Source organism: Strix uralensis, chromosome 3, assembly GCF_047716275.1.
Source record: "Strix uralensis isolate ZFMK-TIS-50842 chromosome 3, bStrUra1, whole genome shotgun sequence".
Classification (NCBI taxonomy): domain Eukaryota; kingdom Metazoa; phylum Chordata; class Aves; order Strigiformes; family Strigidae; genus Strix; species Strix uralensis.
In genome coordinates, this window is record NC_133974.1 from 94,168,416 (window position 1) to 94,180,432 (window position 12,017).

The window sequence follows — 12,017 nt, forward strand, 5'->3', positions numbered from 1 at the left end:
GGTGGGAGGAAATGCCAGCGAGGGCTGCTGCCATGTGGGTGGGGGTGTGCTTCTTGTGCTCCCCCTGTGCTTTCCCACCCTCCACTTGGCTTCATCCCTCTTGGCTCCGGCACCGTTTTCCTCCAGCACCGAAGCTCAGCTGCCTGCACTGCCTTAATGGGAAGAGGCGAGAGGGATGGCAGGGCTGGGGGGGATGCCCTGGGAGGGGGCCAGCCCTGGCTGGGGCAGGGAGGAGGCCGAGGCACGGCATTCACAGCTCCAGCCTCACATACCAGGAGAGCAGCCGGTGGGCAGGCGCCAGTTCATTCCTGAGCAGCTGAGGGGCCCGGTGGAGGGAGCAGCGGGTGCAGGGTGCTCTGTTGAGGGGCCCCCCCGCCAGCCCGAGGGGACCAATGCCGACCCACGGTGGGGTGGGGGCTCAGCAGGCGTCCCACCATGGCCCGAGTCCAGCACAGCAGTGTGGGGTGACATCTGTCACTGGAGAGGTGCCCCTGTTCCAGGGACGATGCTGGCACTTGCAGCACCACTCTCAGTGCGCAGGGCTGTCCCCCTTGCATGGGCTGAATTGCCCCCCCCCCGGGGCAGCTGCCCGATCGCAGCCTCCCCTCTCCCCTTCCCTGCGCTGGTGCTCGCCCCGCTGCAACCCACTGACGAATCCCGCTTGCAGTTCCTATGGCAGAAGCCACTTCCCCCCCTGCTAATCCGCCTGTGCATGCAGCCTCCACCTGCTGAGCCAGCGGGAGCCGTGCTCAGCCGGCCCCAGCCAGCGTCGGGCTCTGAAACCCGCTCCGGCTGCAGAGCCCGCCAGGCAGCAGAGCCTCCACACCCCAGTCCCGCCGCTGCAGGAAGCCTTGACCCCACTTGGCATCAGGCAGCGAGGAGGCTGCAGGCAGCATCGCCTGGCACCAGGATTGCTGAGCCCTCGAGGTAAGGGCAGGGTGCAGGCAGGGGGGTGAGCAGAGCGAGCGCTGTCCCTGCTGTCTCTTGTTCCCCTGGGTACCAGGGAGGGCGTCTGGCTCCAAGCCCCCCTCTGCTGAGCCAAGGAGTTGTCCCCCATTTTGGCTGCATGGCAGTGCTGCTGCGAGGTCACCCTGCAGCCAGGGGCCTGTGCTGAGCTCCTAGAGCCCCGGGGGACAGAGGTTCGGGACCCCAACTGGGACCTGGGACTTTCCGGTGAGGTGGCTGCAAGGGGGGGGCGTGTGGAGCCTGGCCCCGCTGCAGGAGGGGAATGAAAGCGGGGAGCTGCTGGCACCCTGACCTCCTTGCCTAGGCAAACTTGCGGCACAGCAATAACCCCCTCCCAGGGCAGAGACCCCCGGGGCAGTGTTCCCAGGAGGGTGCAGGGGCAGGTGGGCCAGCCATCTGCTCCAGGAGGAAGGGTGTCACTGGGAAAAGCCAGAGCACGGGGGTGTTGGGGCTGTGGCAGCGGGGTGATCCCAGCAGCATCCCGCTGGCAGCTGCGGGTGCTGCAGCTGGGGGGCCTGGAGTGGAGCGGGGTGCAAGGCAGGGTTAAGCAGGGGTGGGAGCACAGGGTTGCAGTCCCGCAGCACTGGGGCCGGCCCTGGACTGGGGCTGAGGGCTGTCCTGCACCCATCTGCGCTGTGTCCTTGACGTGGCAGGCAGCGCACTAGGACCTGGCGAGCCCTGGGCAGGCATTGCTGGCAGCGCTCTGCCTGAACGGTGTGGGATCCTGCCTTGTCAGCCAGCAGCACCGTGGGAAGGAGCCTGCCAGCTCCGGAAAAAAACATGTAAGCAAGCGTGGCTGTGCCCCCGGCCACCCCGGGCCAGGCAGGAGCTCCCTGTGCTGCGTCCCACGGGCAGGGACACGCCGGCTGGAGAGCTGGGGACTGCCGCCGCAGGTTGTAAACAGGCCATGGGGTTAAGGGCCGGTGCCTGCTGCCACGGGAGTGAGTGGGTGCTGGGGCAGAGCAGGGTCCCTGGCAGCGGTGCTGGCAGCACTCCGGGGAAGCCCTGGCACACGTCCCACAGCAGCGTAGGGCAGCCAGGGTTGGGGTGCTGAGGGGGGTGGCAGGCCATCCGACAGGTGCTTTCACCCCAACATGCTCAACCCTGCACTCCTTCCTGCCTGTACTGGGTGCTGCTGCCTTCCCCTCCCTCTTTGGCACCCCGCACAGGGCTGGGCAGGGGACCTATCCATGGAGATATGGCTGGCACCAGGACAGTGCCATGGCGCACAAAATGCCTGTCCCCCAACTCCCAGCACCAGCCAGCTGGGTATGGTGGTTGGCTAGCCTGCCCACGATGTCACCCCAGGACTGGCACAGCCACCTCTTACTGGGCCCTGCTACCTTCTTGTATCAGTCCCAGCCCTCCCTGAGGACTGGCTACCTCTCTGCCCTTCCAGTCCCATATGTTCCTGTGTGGCCCCAGGGGTGCCTGCACTTCAGGGGAACCCACCAGGGAGCCCTCCCTGTTCCTGGAGGCCCAGGGGCTGTGCCACCCCTCGCCTCCCTGCCAGGGCTTCTTCTGCAGCCCCATCCACCTCTCGCAGGCCCTTTGTCCCCGTAGCCGAGCACTCTCTCATGACCCTTTCTATTTGTAGGCTGACTACTGGGAGCTGGGAGCCCGCCCTCTGCCCTTGCACCATTCCCCATGAAGCTCCTTCCTCCCCAGCCACTTTGTCCCCAGCTGCCCTCGGCGTGATTTGGCCCAGTGCACAGGTCCCGGCTGTCCCCGGGGTTCAAGCCTTAGCCCGAGGCTGGTCTGTAGGAGCCTGACCCTCAGGGGACAGAAAGACGAAGATACAGGCAGCGTAGGGTTCATGGCATGGCCCGTGCCCTGCATCCCTGGTGCCTCTCAAGGTCAGGGCACTACTCTGCTGCCCTGGTAAAAGTCTCATGTGAGAGGTGACAAAAGAGGGTCACTGCCTCTGTTTGCTGTCCCTATCCCTCCCGTGCCCCAATGCTGCCTTGGGAAGGGAGCAGGCGCTGTAGGGGCTGCGATGGATGGGAAAGGTAGGGAGCAAGGGAAGCTGGCATGGCTGGGGGCTAGGAGATAGTGAAACTCATCTGTCATGGTTCCACAGTCCCATGCAGGAAAGATGATGGAGGACATGGTGGAGGAGCACGGCCATGTGCTGCTGCTGGCCTGCTTGAGCTGTGCCGGCTGTCTCGTGCACAGATATATACGGAGCCCCCGCTCCCTGCCAGGAGTAGCCGGAGTGGCCCCAAAGGCGAGCTGGGTGGCACTGGGAGCAACGGAACAGGGGATGCGGGCAGCAGCAGCGGAGCAGCCTGTCCTGCATCAGAGCAGGCAGCCCTGACCTGAGCTGCAGGTAGCAACAAGCTGCTCCAGGGCTTGCTGGGAGGTCAGGCTTTCGTGGAGTTCTTTTGCTTGTCAAGAAGCAATCTGCCTGACTTTTTGCAGGGATCCCAGCACCTCCATAACTGCAGCTAAAAAGTAGGGCCAGCAGCAGCACAGCAGCAGCACTGCGGGCACCGTGCAGCAGCTCAGCCCTGCTGTGAAGCCTCCAGGCTCTGCCATCCCTGGACACAGCACTAGCGAAAGCCAGGGTGAGGCTTTTCCACCTACCTGCACCTGCTGGAGATGGCAGGTCCTGTGAGGAGAGTGGAGAACACCGGGAGTAAGTGATGTCTGCCTCAGAAGGGGGGGGTCTTTGGGGGAAGCCAGCTACTGCTGTTGTCAGGGCTGAATTTTCCCTTCTGGCTTGCCAGAAAGGAGATTTACTGGGTCTGGGTCGCAGTGGTAGCAGAGCAGGCTGTTTCCCCGGATACTGTCTGTGAGTCCCAGTCACCTGAGGATGGATGTGTCGAGTCAGCCTCAGGCCATGAGCCCCTGTGAAGGCAGTGCCAGGAGCCCCAGGAGTCCCCCTTGTCCCTGAGGCACTTGGCAGTGGCACAAGGATGCTCCTGGGTACCTTATAGCCCAGGGTTGCGGGGAGAAGCAGGCCAGCTGCCTTCTGAGAAGAGAGCTACTCCGAGGAGGTGCACCTCATGCTTTTCCCCATCCTATCCCACCCCATCCCACCCCTGTGAGACTCGGGACGCTCAGAGGACCAGGCAGGACTCCTTTCTCTGTGGCCTGCAGTTGAGCTGCAAGCACAGCCCCACAGGACAGATATTGTGCTCAGGGTGAGTGTCACTGTGTTGTGTCCTCATGTCATCCATCCTGGGTGACAGCAGGACCCTGAAATCTGCTTCCTAACACGACCCCCACCCTTCTGCATGGTATGTTACCTACAGGCAAAAGCTGCCCTCCTCCTTTACACTTCCTTCAAACCAAGAGCTAGAGCTTCTGCCCTCGGACTTCCCTGCTTACCCCCCAGATTTCCTGGCTCTCACTCATCTCCAGCCCCCGGCTCTGCAGCACAGCCGTGGGTTAGCACAGCACAGGCAACAAGCCCTCCAAATCGCTGCCCACATTTTGGGGTGCCTGGTCCCACTTTGGGCACACAGCTCCCAGTGCTGGTGATGCCCCCATCTCCCTGCTCCAGCCCACTGCCTCCTCATCCTCACGGTGGGCCTGGGGTCCCAGCGCTCAGGCCCTTGCCCGCCCTTCCCTAGCCCCCCATCCGAGGGGCGACTTGGGGTGCTTCCCGGCTCAGAAAGGCCAGACCCTCTCCCACCAGCCATCCGCTCCCCACTTTCAGGAGCATGCCTTGCGCCCCCCCCACTCCCCCGCTCTGCTTTCCCAGCCTCCCTCCCGCATGCCGCGGAGTCCCTTAAGCCTATAGGCCGGCTAAGCCCTTCCCCGTGGGCTCCCCGTGCTCCGCGGTCACGGGAGGGTCCCACAGCCGCCGCCCGCCCCCCCGGGGGCCGCCGCGCCCCGCTCCCGCCGCCACGGGGGCGCTGCCGGGCTCTGCCAGCAGGGGGCAGCACCGCCCCGCGCCTGCCGGCGATGAGTTTGTGGGTGCTCTGCCGCTGCGCCGGAGGGCTGGAGGGGGGATCCCAGCACGGCCCCCAGCACAGCCCCCAGCACAGCCCCTCTGGGCGTTAGGCAGCTCTGCAGCAAGAGCGGGCAGGGGCGAGGAGCGGGCGCCTCTCCTCTGGCACTGCAGGCTCTCGGTGGTGTCCCCCAACCCCATGCGTGAGGGGCGCAGGACCCATTCCCCCCCGCCCGAGGATTTCCTTCTGCTCAGGCTGTGTTAGCGCATCCTCTGCCCGCGGGTGGATGCCCAGCCTTGCAGAGGGGCTGAGGGAGGGCGGGCAGTCTCTTGGGCGATACCCGATGGTCAAGCCGCTAGTCATGGGTTCGGCCTGTCCTTCTTTTGATGATCATGGTTGCACTCCGCCGGGTGGCCTGGGGCCATGTTTCAGCTTGGGAGCCAGCGGAAGCATGACGGGCAAGGAGGGGAAATGATGAACGGCTGGTACTGTTGGAAGCTGTGGGAAACGGCCCTCCTGGAGACCTCCCTGGGGGATGTTTGGGAGCATTCAGCCACAGCTCCGCTGCCGATTCGCCCAAGGGGGAAAGCATGACAGGACGGGCTTAGTCTCCAAACAGGATTTAGTCAGCCGTGCCAGACGTTTGCATAGAGCTGAATTCCTCCTCCACACCAGCCAGCAACTGTTGGGCCCGGCACAGACCAGGGCCAGCACAACATGAGAGCTCCTGGGGCTGTGTTTGGAGCCTTCATCTCTGCAGGTGGCCATGTGCCATGGTCCCCGTGGTGCTGGTGGCTGCAGAGCCTGTCTGGGGAGCAGGCAGGGTGGGCAGCTTCTGGCCACGGCTGCGCTCCCCAAGAGCTGGAGCACGGCTCTGCCCGCTGCCACAAAGGTGCCTCAGGAAGGTGGCTGGGGAGCCATGGCTTCAGGCTATCCCTTGGGGCTGGGATTCAGCCACCCTCCAGAAAGTCTTCTTCTGACTTTTAGGTGATGCTTGGAGACCCAGGGAGCTGCTGGGCACCTGGTCCTGCTAGGGAGTGGATGGGCTTTGCAGTGGTGGGGAGAGGGACCACACAGTGGCTGCCACCCCGCTTCCTCCTGCCAGATTCCCTCGTTCCCAGCTGCCTGCAGCTCCCCCGTGGTGTTTTACAAGGGTGGCTGGGTGCCAGCCGGCTCCTTCCTCAATGGTTCTGCTCTGTCGCGGGAGGCTGGTGCTGCCAGCCAAGGAGCGGGATGTGCCCCCGGCACTGCTTCAATGGGCCGGATGACCTTGACTATAGTGTGGCTCCCTCTGCCCATGCCAACTCCATCTTCCGCCAAGGACACCCGATGTGAGACCATGACCGGGTGACACTGTGTGCTTGGAGTGGCACATGCCCCAGGGCTGCCATTTCTGAATGCCACAGGGTGTTCTTGCCTGCTGCTCTGCCAGGGGTTAACCCTGGCTCCTCCTGGACAAGTGGGAGCCTGCACTGTGTGTCTTGAGTTTACCCAGGTCTCAGGTTGGCCCCTGGCAGGTAGAAACTGCCTGCTGTGAGGGTAACATTTCACCCTTGGCCGGTGGCTGCGTGGCTGTCACTCAGTAACTAGCCACCCAGCAATCCCATGGCTAATTGGTGTCATTAGGCAGTAAATGTTTGTAAGAGTAAGCAAATGGGTGGCTGGAGCTGAGGAGAGGGCAGCAGCGGTGCCCAGAGAGAGGGAAGATGTTCAGGCTGTGGAGAGGGAGGCAGAGGGATGGGGATGGAGGAGGGTGGGGTTGCTGCAGAAAGGATCACACTCAGGAGGTCTCAGGGACAGGAGACCCTCAGCAGTGGCTTGGCAGAAGGGGTTTGTGTCCCCCCCAGCCTGTCAGTTGGGAGATGCCCCACATCCCAAAGATGCTGCTGCCCCCAGGAGCACCAGGCCCTCCCCTCCGGTGGTGAGAGAAGGGCTGGAGCTTGACTGGACCCCACTGCCCATGCCAGCCCCTGGGAGCCCTGGAGGCACCCCGGGCCCCTTGCTGAGCTGCACCCACCCAGCGGACAATGGGGTTTGTTCCTGCTTGCCCATCTGGAAAATACCCATGGCCCCCCCATTGGGCTGGAGGCGCTCAGGACGAGGCCCTTCCCTGCTGTGTCTCCGGGCCATTAGCTCACTGGATCTGTGAGTGCTTTGGTGGTATCAATGTCACCCCACTGAATCTTGGTGTGTGTGGGGAGGAGGTCAATTGGCAGCAAGTGCCTCCCTCTCCCCTGCCTTTCCTTGCAGGTTTTCACCCAGGGCTGCTCCTCTGCTGGCAGTGAGCTGCTGCTGCCCTCAGCCCACGGGTGAAGAAATCACAGGCAGCTGCCTGACTTTATCCTGGCAGGTCGAGTTGTGCGAGGAAGCAGAGGGACAGTGGTGCGCTGGAGATCTGCGTGGCTCCCTGAGAGCGGTGACGTGCCTGGCTGGATCTCCGTGCCACAGGCAGAGCTCAGGAAGGGATCGCAGCCCACTCCTTCCCCACCTCATCCCAACCAGGCTCAGACCATCAGGTGAGCACCACCTCCACCCTGCCACGTCTCATCCCAAAACGCAGGGCAGGGCACCGAGGTCCCAGGAGGCCACCATTGGGAGCCCCGCAAGCAATGACCAGAGAACTCCCACCCCAAAAAGGGTCTGTCAGCAACTCTGCAGCCAGGACCCTGCTCCGGGGTCAACCAGGGCCAGCAAGGGAACCCCAAAACTAAAATGGTCCCTGAGCCATTCACTGATCTCAGCAACAGGCTGAGATGCTTTGTTGACTATCAAAGCATCCAGGATCATTGCAGTCTCATTATAACTGTATTCCCAGGAGCCTGTAGTAGTTTTTTTCCCTCCATGACCTAACAGGTTAATAACCTGCTGGCACCTGACAAAGGTCCAGCATCTTCTGTGTTTCCCTCCATGTGACTGATTAAAATGCCCCTTCTCCCCCTTTCCTAACCCGGCTGTCCTCCGCTGCCTTGTCACACGTGCAGAGAATCGGATACGGCTGCTAATCTGCTTGCCACCCCACTCCTGCCTGCCTGCTCTGCCTTCTAAACACACTGGCTCTCTGTTTCTCTGCTCCGCGGTGCTGAGGGCCGGCGCAGAGGCTCTCCGAGCTGAGCTGCCCGTGCCTTCTCCCAGGACGGGGTGGGCACTGCCCAATAAAGGGAAACACTGTTGCCGTGGGTCATGCTTGCAAAGGGAAAGGTGGTTTTGCGATGGAAAGGGGAGCTGGATGGCATGCTGCCCCCTAACCTCAGCTCTGCTGCAGGCTGACGGCCTCGCTGTGCCTCAGTTTCCCCTGCCCCTAGCACAGGCACATCAGAGGGAAAGGGAAATCTCATTGTAGGGGAGGAGAGCTGGCCGGTTAATTAATGTATAGTTGCAAAATGCTTGCAAATTTCCAAGGAAAACGTTTGGTGGGTGTGGGTGCCAAGTGTAAAGGATCCTGGAAACGCTAATTGCCTGCAAATGCTGCCTAGATCCTCAGGCCCTAAAACTCAAATATTGCCCAAGAGGCATGGAAAATATTCCTTCAGCTCATATGATGCATTACCCACAGCCTGGAATAAATCTCCCTTTTTGCTCTTGCTTTCCAAACCAGCTGTTTGTTTGCTTTTCCCTTTTGGATTTGGTCGCTTCAGTTGAAGCAGGGAATTGCAACAAGAGGGGGAAAAAAAAAGCAGCTTTTGTGAAAGGTTTGGCAGCAAGCGTCTCTGAAGGGAGAGCGCTTCGCCTGTTTGTTCTGCCTGTTACAAACTAGCTTTGAGCAGAACATACAAATTGGGCGCCAGGTGACGGCGTCGTAGTGCCTGCAGTGCACATTTGAGGTTTCAGAAAGAAAACTCAAAGGGCTGGGCAGCTTGAGGCCCATCGGCATGTCCTGGCGAGCATGGCCATGGGACTCCCGGCCTTATGTAAGGGAGAGGCTCTGCTGGCTGCCTTCCTCCGGGAAAGCAGGGCTCTGCCTTCTCCCTTTGCTCTGGGAAGCACAACAATCTGCCAACAGCAGCAGCGTATTTTTGGCACCACGCTGCTGCTTTGGGGACGAAGAGGGTAGAAGAGCAACAAGCCCCTGGGCTCTACTTGAGGCTGCCTTTTCTCCTTGCCCAAATTACACAGGGGGAAACATCTAGCTCTGTGTGTCGTACTGGTGTCGTAGAGTGGTGGGCCCAGTACCAGTGCAGGGCAAAGCACCAGTTGTTTCCAGTTTGGATCAGAAACCGTTTCTGTAGCTGTTTGCTTCTTCTTGGAGGCTTGTTATTATACTCGCAAAGGCAAAGACGATAACATGAGAGTCACTTGGGAGCAGAGGGCTCCACAAAGACAACACATCCCGTCAAGATGAAGCAAGGCAGCTTGGCCCTTCAGCAAGGGCTGGTGTTTGCGGGGCAATGAGTGAGTTGTCACTGGCTGTGCGATTTGTCACCTTCCCTCACAGAGGAGGTGTCGTCCCCCTGAGAGCTCACACTGAAGTTGGCATCACGCAGCCCAAGGACTGTGCATCGCTCTTGAGGATGGATGTGCTCCCCAGGGGGCTGAAGTGCCTCTCCTGAGACGAGACCCATGGGTGAAATCTCTGCTATCCTGCAGCAGCCAGGGCTGGATTTAAATGAATGCTCTCCCAGCCTTAGCCTTCCTTACTCCACGGTGTCTTGCTCGCTCTGGGTCTCGTGCTTGCCCGAAGGAAGGCATCGTTAGGCCCCGGCCTGCAAGGCGGTGGTGGGTGGGTGCACAGGTCTGTGCAGAGAAACAGCCAGCAGCCCGTGCTGTACTTAGGAGCTGGCAGCTGCCTTTGTCCTCACCTCCCCTGGGGTCTCTCCGCTGGCTTCCTGTCTGCCTGTGGTCACCAGTGGCTGCGATGCTGTTTAGCGCTAATGGATTTCAAACCCCCTGTCTCCACTGAGAGACTTCTCTATTGAAAGATGTTGATTCCAGTGCTGGGGGGGGGGGGGGTGGGGTGGGGGGTGGGGAGCGGCTGTGCAGACAGGACCAGAGCTGTGAATTAGAGAACATTTAATCCTGTACTTTAGGGATGGTAAGTGCTACACACTTCACTGCTGAAAGCCTGGGGTGAGGCAGCAGCTACATCCACCCTGTCCTGAAGCGGAGACTTCCCAGAATATCCATTCAAAGGTAAATTTTGTGGTGTTTCTCCTCCTGATGAGGTCTGGAGCTCTTAATGATGCTGAGAGCCTTGCCCTGGCTTCTCAAACTACAGTGGTGGTTCAGCTGGGCACTGCCAGTCTGGACCCTCTGTTCGGGAGTCCCTGAGGGATCAGTTCCCGCAGCTTTTAGCCTGTGCTAAAGTTAGAGCTTATATAGAAAAATAAAATTGTAGTGATGTTCAAATTTTAGCTCAATGCTGCTGAGCAGCGAGCGTGGACATCTCGAGGGGAAACACAGGGCCCAAGGTGTCACGGCACTGAGGTCCCGGGGACTGCCACAGGGGTTGTAGGGCTCTGTAGGTGGCAGCGTGGCACATCTCAAAGCCAGAGAGGAGGTGACATGAGACATCCCAAAGTAGGCGACCTTGCTCTTCTATTTCGCTTTTTTTTCCCCCCAGCCTATTTTGGAGTGATCTTGGTTCATGTTTTTCCCTTTATGCTGGGGTGGAAGGAGGGAAAGGAGAAGGAGAGAAAGGAGAGGGAGAGGGATTGGAGAGGAGCTCACCCAGAAGACCTTCCAGATCAAAAAGGCTTAGGGAAAGTGGCTGAAGAAAGGCAGGCCCAGAACTTGGATCCATCATTGCCTGGGAGACACAACAGGAGCTTAATTGGAGATGGGAGCTTTTAAATTTAATTTGATCTGATATAAATCTTATATTTAAGACAACAGACTCCTGTCTAATTATCTGACAACACTGTCAGCTGTTCACTTCATTTTGTCAGTGCACCTTACTATCTGACCCCAGAAACCCATAACTGCAGCAAATATCTACCACCAGTGCAGAGGGAGAGATCCAGCAGCAGAGGCTGCTACCGAGCAGGACAGCAAAGAAGTTGCTTCCTGAGGGTGACACTCCACAGCGTCAGCATTGCGTCTCAGAAAGCACCAGTGGCTGTCTCACCCCTGTCCCCGTTGCCTTTTTCTTGGGCTTTGGGGACTTTTTGCTTATGTGGTGACGTTTTGCAGGTCTGTCTTAAAACACAAGTTTGGTGCTTGGATTCTGCAGAGAGATGCGTGTTAGAGACCAACTTGCTGAGAAATCGTGAGGATGGGAATCTGCCAGAGCATTCGGGGGTGTTTTAGCTTCTGATTTTAATTTCTAACCTAAACTGATCACTGTCTGCAGAGAATTTTCTGAGGCTGTTTATTGATGGAACAAACAGTTTCACAGTCAAAGCTGCTGCAGGGACTTCCTGGTGCCACTCGCTGCCTGTGGCCGCATGGCGTAGGTGAACGGAGAGAGCGAGGCGGGCCCCGTGCTCCCGGCGGAAGCACCCTGAAACACCAAACAACATAAAAAAAGATTTCTGCAGACTGCTTAACCACCCAGATATGAGGTTGAATTCAGGTGCGCTCCCCTTTCGCTGGGGGACAAAGTACCCCGAGTCCTGCTGCAGCTGGCACTTAAGCAAAACAGGCTTTTATCACAGCAGAGCAGATATCTATTCTGGAGAGATAGGAGCCTGGAGACAGGCAGCCTGAAAAAAAACCAGCTTAGTAGTCCACGCCTGCCCTTGAGATACTGGATACATGCAGTACTTCTATCCTCTGGATACAGGGAAACTGCTCAATTTCAGAGGGGTCTGCACATCGCCTGCCATCCCAAGCAGCATCACCATGAATGCACAGTCCAAAAAGCTGTCTTCAGTTCTCTCTGTAACCTCTGATATATATATGTATAATATATATAATATATATTTTTTATACCTGTAAGTGGTGATTGCCAGCAGAGAGGTTTTTTTGTCCAGATTAGGGTGCAGCACTGGGGACAAGCGATGGACCTAGCAGACGGAATGAGTTCACTCTCAATTTAGAGCCATATTATAATGTATATCTCCCTTTAGAGCTATAATATTTACCAGTGTATGGGTACTAATGCAAACCCGGAGCTGGGTGCAGCTCAGGAGCCGGGGGGGGCAGGTGGGGGGGGGCTATTGCTCTCCTTCCCCCGGGGCTGTGGGTTGCTAAAGCAGCCCAAACGGCTGGCAGGGA

The 12,017-nt window shown here is 59.2% G+C and overlaps 1 long non-coding RNA gene across 1 annotated transcript; it reads left to right on the forward strand.

The window, feature by feature from the left end:
• The first annotated feature begins 1,682 nt into the window (after positions 1 to 1,682).
• LOC141941170 (uncharacterized) lies at positions 1,683 to 11,732 on the forward strand. The gene is made up of 4 exons (XR_012628238.1): positions 1,683 to 1,748; positions 7,216 to 7,381; positions 9,890 to 9,992; positions 10,992 to 11,732. It is a non-coding gene; the product is annotated as an uncharacterized LOC141941170 (long non-coding RNA).
• The last annotated feature ends 285 nt before the right edge of the window (positions 11,733 to 12,017 follow it).